Below are 13919 nucleotides of genomic sequence, written 5' to 3'. Positions count from 1 at the left end.
GCCCAAGTGATCCTTCCACCTCAGCCTCCCAAGTAGCTAGGGCTACAAGCACATGCCACCATGCCTAGCTAATTTTTAATCTTCTTATATAGAGACAGATTCTTGTTATGTTGGCAAGACTGGTTTTCAACTCCTAGTCTCAAGTAATCTTCCTGCCTTGGCCTCCCAAAGTGCTAGGATTACAGGTATGAGCCACCATGCCCAACCAAACAGTTCCTAATCTTTTTAAGCTGTGTGGCTTCAGGTTGCTTTTGTTCTCAACATATCTTCTATAAGATTCCCACCATTGGCTGTGCGTGGAGGCTCACACCTGTAATCCCAGCATTTCGGGAGGCCAAAGCGGGTGGATCACCTGAGGTCAGGAGTTCAAGACCAGCCTGGTCAACATGGTGAAACCCCGTCTCTACTAAAAATACAAAAAATTAGCCAGGCATGGTGGCAGATGCCTGTAATCCCAGCTACTTGGGAGGCTGAGGCGGGAGAACTGCTTGAACCCGGGAGGCAGAGGTTGCAGTGAGCCATAAGCCAAGATCCCACCATTGCACTCAAGCCTGGGTGACAGAGCGAGACTCTGCCTCAAAAAAAAAAAAAAAAAAAAAAAAAAAAAAAATCCTATCATCTCTTTTATCTTCAGGTCATCTTTTTCTATTTTGATGTGTAAATTCTAGTTCTATGTTCTTTTAGTTTTCTGCAAAAGAGTACATGGGGATATATTTATAAATGCATGCATATTCAAAAATTTTCTTCTGCCCTTACATGTAAATGATAATGTGAATTTCATTTAGGATTTTTGAATCATATTTTTGTACAATATTTTCATACAGTTCTTTATGTTGAAGGGGTTCCTGTAGCAGCCTGCATTTTCTTCTGCAGTACTTACCACAATCAGAAGTTACGCTCCATCAAGGCAGTGAGTATCAGGTTTATACACTGCTATATTCCCAATGCCTAGAAAAATGCCTGACATATGATAATACCTCAGTAAACATTTGTCAATAAATAAGTGAATGAGGGGCGGGTGCAGTGGATCACACTTGTAATCGACACTTTGGGAGGCCAAGGCGGGAGGATCGCTTCAACTCAGGAGTTCAAGACCAGCCTGGACAACATAGTGAGATCCCATCTCTACAAAAAATAAAATAATTGGCCATGTGTGGTGGTGCATGACTGTGGTCCCAGCTACTCAGGAGGCTGAAGTGGGAGGACTGTTTGAGCCCAGGAGGTGGAGGCTGCAGTGAGCCATGATTGCACCACTGTACTCCAGCCTGGGTAACAGAGCAAGTCTCTGTCTCAACAAATAGAAAAGAAAAGAAAAGAATAAATGAATGAATTAGAGGTTGTATATGTAATGTATTTCTTCTCCTCTGGACTATAAACTTAACAGAAAGAGGAATCTTCTACATTGTTTGCCTCTTGTGTTTCATAACACAGTATCTGCCTCATAAAGATGTTGCATACATTTTTGTAAGCTAGTATATGTTTGCATAAGTGAAATTCAGTAAAATGCATTCCGGTAAGACTCAAGTAGAAACTAATTATATATTCTTCTTCCTTCCTTTCCTTTTCCTTTTCCTTTTCTTTGTCTTACTCTTTCTGTTACCCAGGCTGGAGTGTGGTGGCCTGATCACAGCTCACTGCAGCCTTGACCCCACTAGGCTCAGGTAATTTTTCCACCTCAGCTTTCTGAGTAGCTGGGACTACAGGCACACACCACCATACCTGGCTAATTTTTATACTTTTTGTACAAAAATACAAGGTTTTGCCATATTGCCCAGTCTGGTCTTGAACTCCTGAGCTCAAGTGATCCACCTGCCTTGGCCTCCAAAAGTGCTAGGACTACAGATGCGAGCCACTGTGCCCAGCCTAATTACATATTCTTATTTCAAGACCTCTTTGAAGATAAACCTTTAGTGCTAAATAATCATTCAGTATCATATCCTCTCAGCTTCTAGGACCAAATATTTGGCTTATCTCAACAACATGTATTCAGAATGCCCAATTCAATCTTGTCTTTGCAGAAAAAATCATTTTCTCTTATACACGATCCCAAAATATGCAAGAAAATATACATATTTTTCTCTTCTCCCCCTTGTTTCATAAACTGGTGTTGAGTTTTTAATTTTTATTGATGGTTTGGAATTTATAATGAAAATGAAAATGCTGATGAGGTCTTTGGCTGTAGTAACAAGAAGTACTACAGATGACTCAGAGAATAAAGCTGCCTCACATTACATTAAAACTCATCTCTTGGAAAATGGTGTAAATGGTTGACTGGAGATGAAGGTAATTTATCAATTTATGTGGTTGAGGCATATTACATGATCTTAACTTTCATAAAATTAAATCTGAATATATAACAATTTGAAATACCTTAATGCTAAGCCTTATCATTTGGCGAAGCCCCTTTTATCAAATTGAAACTCGAAAATTACCTACCATCATTTATCCCAATGGTATAACATGTCAATGGCTTACAATGTATCATTTATTTTCATAATCCTTCATGAAAAATATTACCTAAAGTGTTTACCATAAAAGTGAGTGAAACCTAAGGCAAAGAAAAATAACAAAAATAGAATTAAAGAAAAATGACTCAGAGGATGGAAGACATTGATTTAGGAAGAATGAATGAAGGAGTTATAGGAGCATCCTATGTTAAGTTGTTACATCTTGCTAAAGGCCAAGCTCATTCTGCATATGTGAAGAGTTGATTGCATTATTTACACAGATGTATCCTGGGATTTGAACAAAGTTGTAAGTCAGTATAGAGGAAGTTGGGCATTCCAGGGTTAGCCTATTAGCATCCTCCAGAGTAGAAATATTGGAATGGTCTCATACAGAAGAGATAGAATATACGATAATTCATCATTGATGACTTCCTCTGAATTAGGATATATTTATAATACTGTTTTTAAACCAGATAAAACTAGAGAAAATCTCAAGTAATTAGTCAATTTATTGTATTCCCCATCTTTCTTCTCTGAAACATTCCCTAGGTATACAGTAGTGTAAATATAAATTTCAAAAGAGAGAGGTGCTACAGACCCTCTTTGCAACCTGTATGTGTATCCAATCCTCTTGTCTTCTTCTTCATTCTGTTTCAAGAGGATTACACTTTTAAAATGTCTTTTGAATTCCTGATCGCCTTACCATTCCATTTCCACTGCCTTGTCACCTTTCACAAAGAGTACTGAGGTAGCTTCTTTAAAAAATATGTATAGTTTCAACTTTTATTTTAGAATCAGTGGGTACATGTGCAGGTTTATTACATGGGTATGTTTCATGAAGTTGAGTCCGTTACCCAGGTAGTGAGAAAAATACACAATAGTTGGTTTTTCAACCCTTGCCCCCTTCTTCTCTCCTCCCTCTAGTATTTGCCAGGATCTATTTTTCCCATCTTTATGTCCACGTGTACCCAATGTTTAGCTCCCACTTATAAGTGAGAACATGCAGTATTTGATTTTCCATTTCTGTGTTAATTCACTTAGGATAATGGCCTCCAGTTGCATCCATGTTGCCACAAAGGACATAATGTCATTCTTTTTTATGGCTACATAGTATTCCATGGCATATATGTACCACATTTTCTTTATCCAATCCACCATTGATGGACACCTAGGTTGATTCCACGTTTTTGCTATTGTGAATAGTGCTGTGATTAGCATACAAGTGCATGTCTCTTTTGTGCAAAATTATTTATTTTCCTTTGGGTATATACCCAGTAATGAGATTGCTGGGTCAAATGGTAGTTCTATTTTAAATTCTTTGAGAAATCTCCAAATTGCTTTCCACAGTGGCTGAACTAGTTTACATTCCTACAAACAGTATATAAGTATTCCCTTTTCTCTGCAGCCTTGCCAACATCTGTTATTTTTTGACTTTGTAATAATAGCCATTCTGATTGGTGTGAGATGGCATCTTACTGTGGTTTTGATTTGCATTTCTTTGATGTTGATATAATCACCAAAAACGTAAACATTTAAGTTGCTATTGGTTACATGTTACGTTTTTTGTTGTTTTTATTGTTGTGTAGTTCCTCCTGAGCTGGTTCAGCTCTGTGTCCCCACCCAAGTCTCTCACCTTGAATTGTAATAATCCCCTTGTGTTCTTGGAGGAACCCAGTGGGAGGTAATTGAATCATGGGGAGGGGGTTTCTTCCCATGCTGTTCTCATGATAGTGAGTAAGTCTCATGAGATCTGATGGTTTTATAAAGGGGAGTTCTCCTACACATGCCCTCTTGCCTGCTGCCATGTAAGATGTGGTTTTTGCCTTACACCATGACTGCGAGGCCTCCCCAGCCATGTGGAACTGTGAATCAATTAAACCTCTTTTCTTTACACATTACCCAGTCTCGGGTATGTCTTCATTAGCAACATGGGAACAGATTAATACAGTAAACTGGTACTGGGTAGTGGAGTGCTGCTGTAAAGACATCAGAAAATGTGGAAGCTACTTTGGAACTGGGTAACAGGCAGAGGTTGGAACAGCTTCGAGGACTCAGAAGAAGACAGAAAAGTATGGGAAAGTTTGGAACTTGCTAGAGGCTTGTTGATGGCTTTGACCAAAATGCTGAAGTGATATGGACAATAAAGTACAGGCTGAGGTGGTCTCAGATGGAGATGAGGGGTTTGTTAGGAATTGAAGCAAAGGTGACTCTTGTTATACTTTAGCAAGGAGACTGGTGGCATTTTGCCCCTGCCCTAGAGATTTGTGGAACTTTGAACTTGAGAGAGATGATTTAGGGCATCTGGTGGAAGAAAGTTCTAAGCAGCAAAGCATTCAAGAGGTGACTCGGGTGCTGTTAAAAGCATTCAGTTTTATTTATTCACAAAGATATGGCTTGGAATTGTAAGTTATGTTTAAAAAGAAAGCAGGGCATAAAAGTTTGGAAAATTTGCAGCTTGATGATGTGATAGAAAAGAAAAACTCATTTTCTGAGGAGAAATTCAAGCCAGCTGCAGAAATGTGCATGTAACAAGGAGCCAAATGTTAATACCCAAGACAATGGGGAAAAGTCTCTAGGGCATGTCAGAGACCTTCCTGGAAGCCTCTCCCATCACAGGACTGGAGACCTAGGAGGAAAAAATGGTTTCCTGGGCCAGGTCCAGGGTCCCATTGCTGTGAGGAACCTAGGGACTTGGTGTCCTACATCCTAGCTGCTCCAGCCATGGCTAAAAGGGGCCAAGGTAGAGCTCAGGTTGTGGTTTCAGAGGGTGCAGCTTGGCAGCTTCCACATGGTGTTGAGCCTGTGGGTGCACAGAAGTCAAGAACGAAGGTTTGGAAACCTCTGTCTCAATTTCATTGGATGTATGGAAATGCCTGAATGCCCAAGAAGAAGTTTGCTGTAGGGGCAGGGCCTTCATGGAGAACCTCTGCTATGGCAGTGCAAAAGGGGAATGTGGAGTTGGAGCCTGCACACTGAGTCCCCAATGGGGTGCTGCCTAGTGGAGCTGTGAGAAGAGGGGCACTGTTCTCCAGACCCTAGAATGGTAGATACACTAACAGCTTGCACTGTACACCTAGAAAAGACACTCAATGCCAGCCCATGAAAGCAGCCAGGAGAGGGGCTGTACCCTGCAAAGCCAAAGGGGTGGAGCTGCCCAAGGCTATGGGCGCCCAGTTCTTGCATCAGGATGTGAGACATGGAGTCAAAGAAGATCATTTCAGAGCGTTAAGATTTGGCTGCCCCGCTGGATTTTGGACTTGCATAGGCCCTGTAACCTCCTTGTTTTGGCCAATTTCTCCCATGTGGAATGGGTATATTTATGCAATGCCTATACCCCCATTATATCTAGGATGTAACTAATTTGCTTTTGATTTTACAGACTCATAAGTGGAAGGGATTTGCCTTGTTTCAGATGAAATTTTGGGCTTGGACTTTTGGGTTGATGCTGAAATGAGTTCAGTTTTTTGAGGACTGTTGAAAGCGCATGATTGTGTTTTTGAAATGTGAGGACAGGAGATTTGAGAGGGGCCAGGGGTGGAATGATTGTAGGGAAAAGAAAGAGATATCAGACTGTTCCTGTGTCTATGTAGAAAAGGAAGACATAAGAAACTCATTTTGATCTGTACCCTGAACAATTGTTTTGCCTTGAGATGCTGTTAATCTGTAACTTTAGCCCCAAGCCTGTGCTCACAGAAACATGTGTTGTATGGAATCAAGGTTTAAGGGATCTAGGGCTGTGCAGAATGTGCCTTGTTAACAATATGTTTACAGGCAGTATGCTGGTAAAAGTCATTGCCATTCTCCATTCTCGATTAACCAGGGGCACAATGCACTGCGGAAAGCCTCAGGGGCCTCTGCCCAAGAAAGCCTGGGTATTGTCCAAGGTTTCCCCCAACTGAGGCAGCCTGAGATACGGCCTCGTGGGAAGGGAAAGACCTGACTGTCCCCCAGCCTGACACCCATAAAGGGTCTGTGCTGAGGAAGATTAGTAAAAGAGGAAGGCCTCTTGTGGTTGAGATAAGAGGAAGGCCTCTGTCTCCTGCATGCCCCTGGGAATGGAATGTCTCAGTGTAAAACCCAATCATACATTCATTCTATTCTGAGATAGGAGAAAACCGCCCTGTGGCTGGAGGTGAAATATGCTGGCGGCAATGCTGCTCTGTTACTCTTTACTACACCGAGATGTTTGGGTGGAGAGAAGCATAAATCTGGCCTACATGCACATCCAGGCATAGTACCTTCCCTTGAACTTATTTGTGACACAGTTTCCTTTGCTCACATGTTTTCCTGCTGACCTTCTCCCCACTATCACCCCATTCTCCTGCCACATTCTCCTTGCTGAGATAATGAAAATAGTAATCAATAAATACTGAGGGAACTCAGAGACCGGTGCCGATGCAGGTCCTCTGTATGTGGAGCGCTGGTCTCCTTGGCCCACTGTTCTTTTGCTATACTTTGTCTCTGTGTTTTATTTATTTTCTCAGTCTCCCCATCCCACCTGACGAGAAATACCCACAGCTGTGGAGGGGCTGGCCCCCTTCAGATGATATGGTTTGGCTCTGTATGCCCACCCAAGTCTCACCTTGAATTATAATAATCCCCACGTGGGATCAATTGTGGGACCAGGTGGAGGTAATTGAATCATGAGGGTGTGTTCTTTCCATGCTGTTCTTATGATAGTGAATAAGTCTTACAAGTTCTGATGGTTTTATAAAGGGGAGTTCCCCTACACAGGACCTCTTGCCTACCACCATGTAAGACGTGCCTTTAGCCTTCCACCATGATTGTGAGGCCTCCCCAGCCATGTGGAACTGTGAGTCAATTAAACCTCTTTCCTTTATACATTACCTAGTCTCGGGTATGTCTTCATTAGCAGTGTAAGAACAGACTAATATGCTGCTTCTACAGTTTATTGAATTTAACTTTTAAATCAAGTTGTGATTTTATTGTTGTTGTTGTCTTTGAGTCTTGCCATCCAAATCAAAACTGGGCTAATTTGTTGAAATAATATCTATTGGGTTAAGGAGAGAATTGTTAGATGCAGCCTAAAAGAAAGAATTTAGTGTTCACTGTATCTATCATGAAAGGCTCTATTTGTTTTCTATTATAAAGTAATATGCTGTATTTCATGGCAAAGGCTTTAAATTGAAAACTCCAAGGCTTAAAATTTAAGCCTTGCATTTGGAAATAGACGACTAGCTCTACAGAAGTAGTTTTGTTTTGTTTTTGTTTTTGTTTTTTTTGCAGTGGGGGGCTGGTATTTGGGGGCAGGGAAAGGGGAAAAAGTCCATTTGCTGGTACTGAGTGACTTTGGGCAAGTTACTTGCCCTCTGTAAGCCTCAATTTCCTCATCTATAAAATGGGATAATATTAGCTTTCTTGTAGGATTGTTGGGAGAATTAAATGAGATAAGGAATATTTGTAAAGCAGTTAACATGAAACAGGCCCTCAATAAATGGAAACTAATTTTATTGTTTGTAATAGAAAACAACAATGTGTCAGCTTCTAGTAATAACTTTAAAATATTCTATGCATACTATATAGCAAAGGCAGTTTTACTTATAATCACAGAACATATAACACTAAGTATAGTTCTAATACTTAAGAAGCAAAATAACACCAGGGCAGTAACAAATGCTGGAGAGGAGGTAGAGAAAAGGAAACCCTCATATGTTGTTGATAAGAATGTAAATTAGTACAACCACTATGGAGAAGAGTTTGGAGGTTTCTCATAGAAGTAAAAACAGAGTTACCATATGACCCAACAATCTACTGGGTATATACTCAAAAGAAAGGAAATCAGTATATAGAAAATATATTTGCACTCCCATGTTTGTTGCAGCACTATTCACAACAGTCAAAATTTGGAAGCAACCTAAGTGTCCATTCACAGATGAATGGATAAAGAAAATGTGGCACTTACCTGCAATGGATTACTATTCAGCCGTAAAAAAGAATGAGATCTTGTCATTTGCAATAACATGGATGGAACTGGAGGTCATTATGTTAAATGAAATAAGCCAGGCACAGAAAGACAAACATCACATGTTCTCACTTATTTTTGGATCTAGAAATCAAAACAATTGAAAACATGAAAATAGAGAGTAGAAGGATGGCTACCAGAGGCTGGGTAGTGTAATAGGGGTGGGGTGGGTAGGGAGGTGAGGATGGTTAATGGGTACAAAAAAAGTAGTTGGAAAGAATGAATAAAGCCGAGTATTTGATAGCACAACAGGGTGACTATGGTCAATAATAATTTAATTGTACTTTCTAAAATAACTAAAAGAGTATAATGGGACTCTTTGTGACACAAAGAATAAATGCTTGAGGTGATGAATACTCCATTCTCCGTAATGTGATTATTACATATTGAATACCTGCATCAAAATATTACATGTACCCCATAAATATATACACCTACAATATACCCTCAAAAATTAATTTTTTTTTTTTGAGATGGAGTCTTGCTCTGTCACCCAGGCTGGAGTGCAGTGGCGCGATCGCAACTCACTGTAACCTCCGCCTCCCAAGTTCAAGAGATTCTCCTGCCTCAGCCTTCTGAGTAGCTGAGATTACAGGCACGTGCCACCACACCCAGCTAATTTTTGTATTTTTAGTAGAGATGGGGTTTCATTATGTTAGTCAGGCTGGTCTTGAACTCCTGACCTCGTGATCTGCCCACCTCGGCCTCCCAAAGTGCTGGGATTACAGGCATGAGCCACTGTACCCAGCCAAAAATTTTAAAAAATACCAGGGGACATATCAGCATATCTGAGCCACTCTGACTTTTTATCAGTTTCTGGAAGACACCCATCTCCTTCTTACCTCTAGGCCTGTGTATTTCCATTCCCTTCAGCCTGGAAAGCTCTTATCCAAGCTATTTACATGGCTGGCTTCTTATTCTTTAGTTGTTAGCTTAATGTCAACTCCTTACAGAGACCCTACCTGATTATCTTAGCTCAATTAGGCCGTTCCTTGCTCTAGTCACTATTATAGCATCCTATATATTTCCTTCAGAGAGGTTGTCACAACCTGAATTACCTTATTTTTTTGTTGTTGTTTACTTGCTTACTATCAGTCTCTCCCATTAAGCTCCAATGACATGGTCAAGGACCACATCTATTTGTGGCCCATTGAAGACCCCTTGCTTAACACAGTGTCTGGTACATGTTGAATTGTCAATAAATATTTGTTGAAACAATTGGTTAATAAATACTGTTCCTGAAAGCCTCTCTGCCACTGTCTCTGCAGTAGAACTGCCCTTGCTACCCTCAGACTAATGAAGAAGAAAAGACCCTAAGTACCTTATTTATACCTCCAACAAGCTGCAATCAACCCAAGAAGAGGAGGCCAGTCCGTCTCCCATGGTTCCCACACCCCCAACCCCCACTCATCACCAGAGAGAACCCCTGGCTTGAGCCCACAGCACAGACCCTTCATCCTGGGGTGATTGCACTGAGGTATTGCTGACCTACATCTCTCTGGTGTGGAGCTCCCAGGATACAAGCAAAAGACCCTTGACCACAACCACTACTAAGGTCCTTTCCTCTGTTGCCGCCAAGTTGAGGAAGGAACGTAAACACTGACATTGCCCCAGAGCTGCAGTGGGCAGCCAGGAGTGTCAAACCAGAATCTACAGCCATACAGCTGGCACTCAAGGGGGAGAGGAACCCACACTTTCAGAGCATTGAGAGTGAACACAGCTGTAACTATGAGAAAACATAGAGGAGCCACACAACTGAGCAAGAGTCTACCAGTTGACCAATAAGCCTAAGTGCCACCTACTGGATCACACCCCAAAGCTTCAACACCAAGAATACCTCACTAACATACTCAACTCTGAAACTAGAGACAAGAAGTCAGCTTCAAAAAAAGACCCTGCACAAGGCCTCAGCCTAGTGAAAACAGCCAGAAATCTATTGACTGTACTCAATCTATATGGCAGTTAAAGGAACACCCACACATGGAGATGAGAAAGAACTAACGCAAGAACTCCAAAAATTAAAATGGCCAGAGTGTCATATGTGCTCCAAAGGACCATACAAATTCTCTAACAAGAGTGCTTATCCAGGCTGAGCTGGCTGAAATGACAGAAATAGAATTTAGGATATGTATAGGAATGAAGATCATTGAGATTCAGGAGGACAGCAAAACCCAATCCAAAGAAACTACAAATCACAATAAAGTGATACAGGAGCTGAAAGACAAAATAGCCAGTATAATAAAGAACCTAATGGGTCCGACATAGCTGAATAACACAGTACAAGAATTTCACAATGCAATCACAAGTATTAACAGTAGAATAAACCAAGCTGAGGAAAGAATCTCAGAACTCGAAAACTGGCTTTCTGAAATAAGACAGTCAGACAAAAATAAAGAAAAAAGAATAAAAAGGAATGAACAAAACCTCCAAGAAGTAGGGGATTATGTAAAGAAGCCAAATCTACAAATCACTGGCATGCCTGAAAGGAAGGGGGAGAAAGCAAACAGTTTGGAAAACATATTTCAATATATTGTCCATGAAAACTTCCACAACCTTGCTAGAGAGGACAACAGTCAAATACAGGAAATACAGACAACTCCTGCAAGATTCTACACAGGAAGATCATCCCCAAGACACATAATTGTCAGACTTTCCAAGGTAAAAATGAAAGAAAGAATGTTAAAGGCAGCCAGAAAGAAAACGCAGGTTACCTGCAAAGGAAATCCCATCAGGCTAACAGTGGACCTCTCAGCTGAAACCCTATAAGCCAAAAGAGATTGGGGGCCTATATTCAACATTCTTACAGAAAACAATCTTCAACCAATAATTTTATATGCAGCCAAACTAAGCTTCCCAAGCAAAGGAAAAATAAGATTCTTTTCAGATAAGCAAATGCTGAAGGAATTCTTTACTACCAGACCTGCCTTACAAGAGATCTCAAAAGAAGCACTAAATATAGAAAGAAAAGATCACTACAAGCTAATACAAAAACACACTTAAACACACAGAATAGTGTCACTGTAAAGCAACCACACAAACAAACCAACATAATAATCAGCTAACAACACAATGACAGGATCAAATCCACACATAACAATGGTAACTTTGAATGTAAATGGGCTAAATGCTCAACTTAAAAGGCACAGAATGACAAGATGGATAAAAAAGCAAGTCTCAATGGTATGCTGTCTTTAAGAGACCCATCTCACACATAATGACACCAAAAGGCTCAAAATAAAGGCATGGAGGAAAATCTACCAAGCAAATGGAAAACAGAAAAAAGCTGAGGTTGCAATCTTAATTTCAGACAAAACAAACTTCAAAACAACAAAGATCAAAAAGGACAAAGAAGGGCATTACATAATGGTAAAGGGTACGATTCAACAAGATCCAACTATCCTAAATGTATATGCACCGAACACAGGGGCACCCAGATTCACGAAGCAAGTTCTTAGAGACCTACAAAGAGGCATAGACTCCCACACATTAATAGTAGGAGACTTCAACACTCCACTGACAATATTAGACACATAATTGAGGCAGAAAATTAACAAAGATACTCAGGACCTGAACTCAACATTGGACCAAATGGATCTGATAGACCTCTTCAGAGCTCTCTACTCAAAAACAGCAGAATATACATTCTTCCCATCGCCATATGGCATCTACTCTAAAGGCAACTACATAATTGGATGTAAAACAATCCTCAAAAAATGCAAAATAACTGAAATAATACGAAACACACTCTCTGACCGCAGCACAATAAAAATAGAAATCAAAGACCAAGAAAATCATTCAAAATCAGGCAATGACATGAAAACTAAACATGCTCCAGAATGGCTTTTGGGTAAATAATGAAGTTAAGGCAGAAATCAAGAAGTTCTTTGAATCTAATGAGAACAAAAATACAACATACCAGAATCTCTTGGACATAGCTAAGGCAGTGTTAAAAGGGAAATTCACAGCACGAAATGCCCACATCAAAAAGTTAGAAAGATCTCAAATTAACAACTTAATGTAACAGATGAAGGAATTAGAGAGGGAAGAACAAATCAATCACAAAGCTAGCAGAAAACAAGAAAATAACCAAAATCAGAGCTGAAATGAAGGAATTTGAGACACGAGAAACCATTCAAAAGATCAACAAATCCAGGAGTTGGTTCTTTTAAAAAATTAATAAGATAGATAGGCTACTAGCTAGAATAATAAAGAAGAAAAGAGAGAAGATCCAAATAAACACAACTGGAAATGACGAAGGGAATGTTACCACTGACCCCACAGAAATAAAAATAACCACTAGAAACCACTATGCACACAAACTAGAAAACCTAGAAGAGATGGATAAATTCCTGGACACATACACCCTCCCAAGACTGAACCAGGAAGAAACTGATCCCCTGAATAGACCAATAATGATCTCCAAAAGTAAGTCAGTAATAAATAGCCTACCAACCAAAATAAAGCTCAGGACCTCATGGATTCACAGCTGAATTTTACTATATGTACAAAGAAGAGCTGGTACCATTTCTATAAAAACTATTCCAAAAAACTGGGGAGGAAGGACTCCTCCCTAGCTCATTCTATGAAGCCACCATCATTCTGATACAAAAACTTGGCAGAGACACAACAAAAAAGAAAACATCAGGCCAATATCCTTGATGAACATCAATGCAAAAATCCTCAGCAAAATAATTTCAAACTGAATCCAGCAGCACATCAAAAAGCTAATCCACCATGATCAAATAGACTTCATTCCTGGGATGCAAGATTGGTTCAACATACGCAAATCAATAAATGTGATTCATCACATAAACAGAACTAAAGACAGAAACCACATAATTATCTCAATAGATGCCGAAAACGCTTTAGATAAAATTCAACACCCCTTCATGTTAAAAACTCTCAATAAACTAGGTATTGAAGGAACATACCTCAAAATAATAAGAGCCATGTTTGACAAACCCACAGTCAACATCATACTGAATGGGAAAAGCTGGAAGCATTCCCCTTGAAAACTGGCACAAGACAAGGATGCCGTCTCTCACCACTCCTATTCAACATAGTATTGGAAGTCCTAGACAGAACAGTCAGGCAAGAAATAGAAATAAAGGGCATCCAAATAGGAAGAAAGGAAGTCAAACTATCTCTCTTTGCAGATGACATTATTCTATATCTAGAAAACCTCTTTTTTTTTTTTTTTTTTTGAGACAGAGTGTCACTCTTGTTGCCCATGTTGGAGTGCAGTGGCATGATCTCGGCTCACCACAACCTCCGCCTCCCGGGTTCAAGTGATTCTCCTGCCTCAGCCTCCCAGAGCAGCTGGGATTAGTGGTATACACCACCACGCCTGGCTAATTTTGTATTTTTCAATAGAGACAGGGTTTCTCCATGTTGGTCAGGCTAGTCTCGAACTCCTGACCTCAGGTGATCCACCCACCTCAACCTCCCAAAGTGCTGGGATTACAGGCGTGAGCCACAACACCTGGCCT

The 13919-nt window shown here is 40.3% G+C and overlaps 1 non-coding gene across 29 annotated transcripts in view; it reads right to left on the bottom strand.

Annotated features, from left to right (window-relative positions):
• Positions 1–13919, bottom strand: part of LOC112204612 (uncharacterized) — a 229242-nt gene that overhangs the window by 141575 nt on the left and 73748 nt on the right. The window contains exon 6 of one of the 29 annotated variants that reach the window (XR_010146969.1): positions 7541–8514. The exons of the other annotated variants lie outside the window; for them this stretch is intronic. This is a non-coding gene — a transcript (uncharacterized LOC112204612). Of the gene's footprint in view, positions 1–7540; positions 8515–13919 lie in introns of those variants that run through there. 29 annotated transcript variants of the gene reach the window in all.

This window comes from Pan troglodytes, chromosome 8 (genome assembly GCF_028858775.2).
Source record: "Pan troglodytes isolate AG18354 chromosome 8, NHGRI_mPanTro3-v2.0_pri, whole genome shotgun sequence".
Taxonomy (NCBI): domain Eukaryota; kingdom Metazoa; phylum Chordata; class Mammalia; order Primates; family Hominidae; genus Pan; species Pan troglodytes.
Note: the sequence above shows the minus strand (reverse complement) of the source record. Positions and strands in the feature narration are given on the sequence as shown.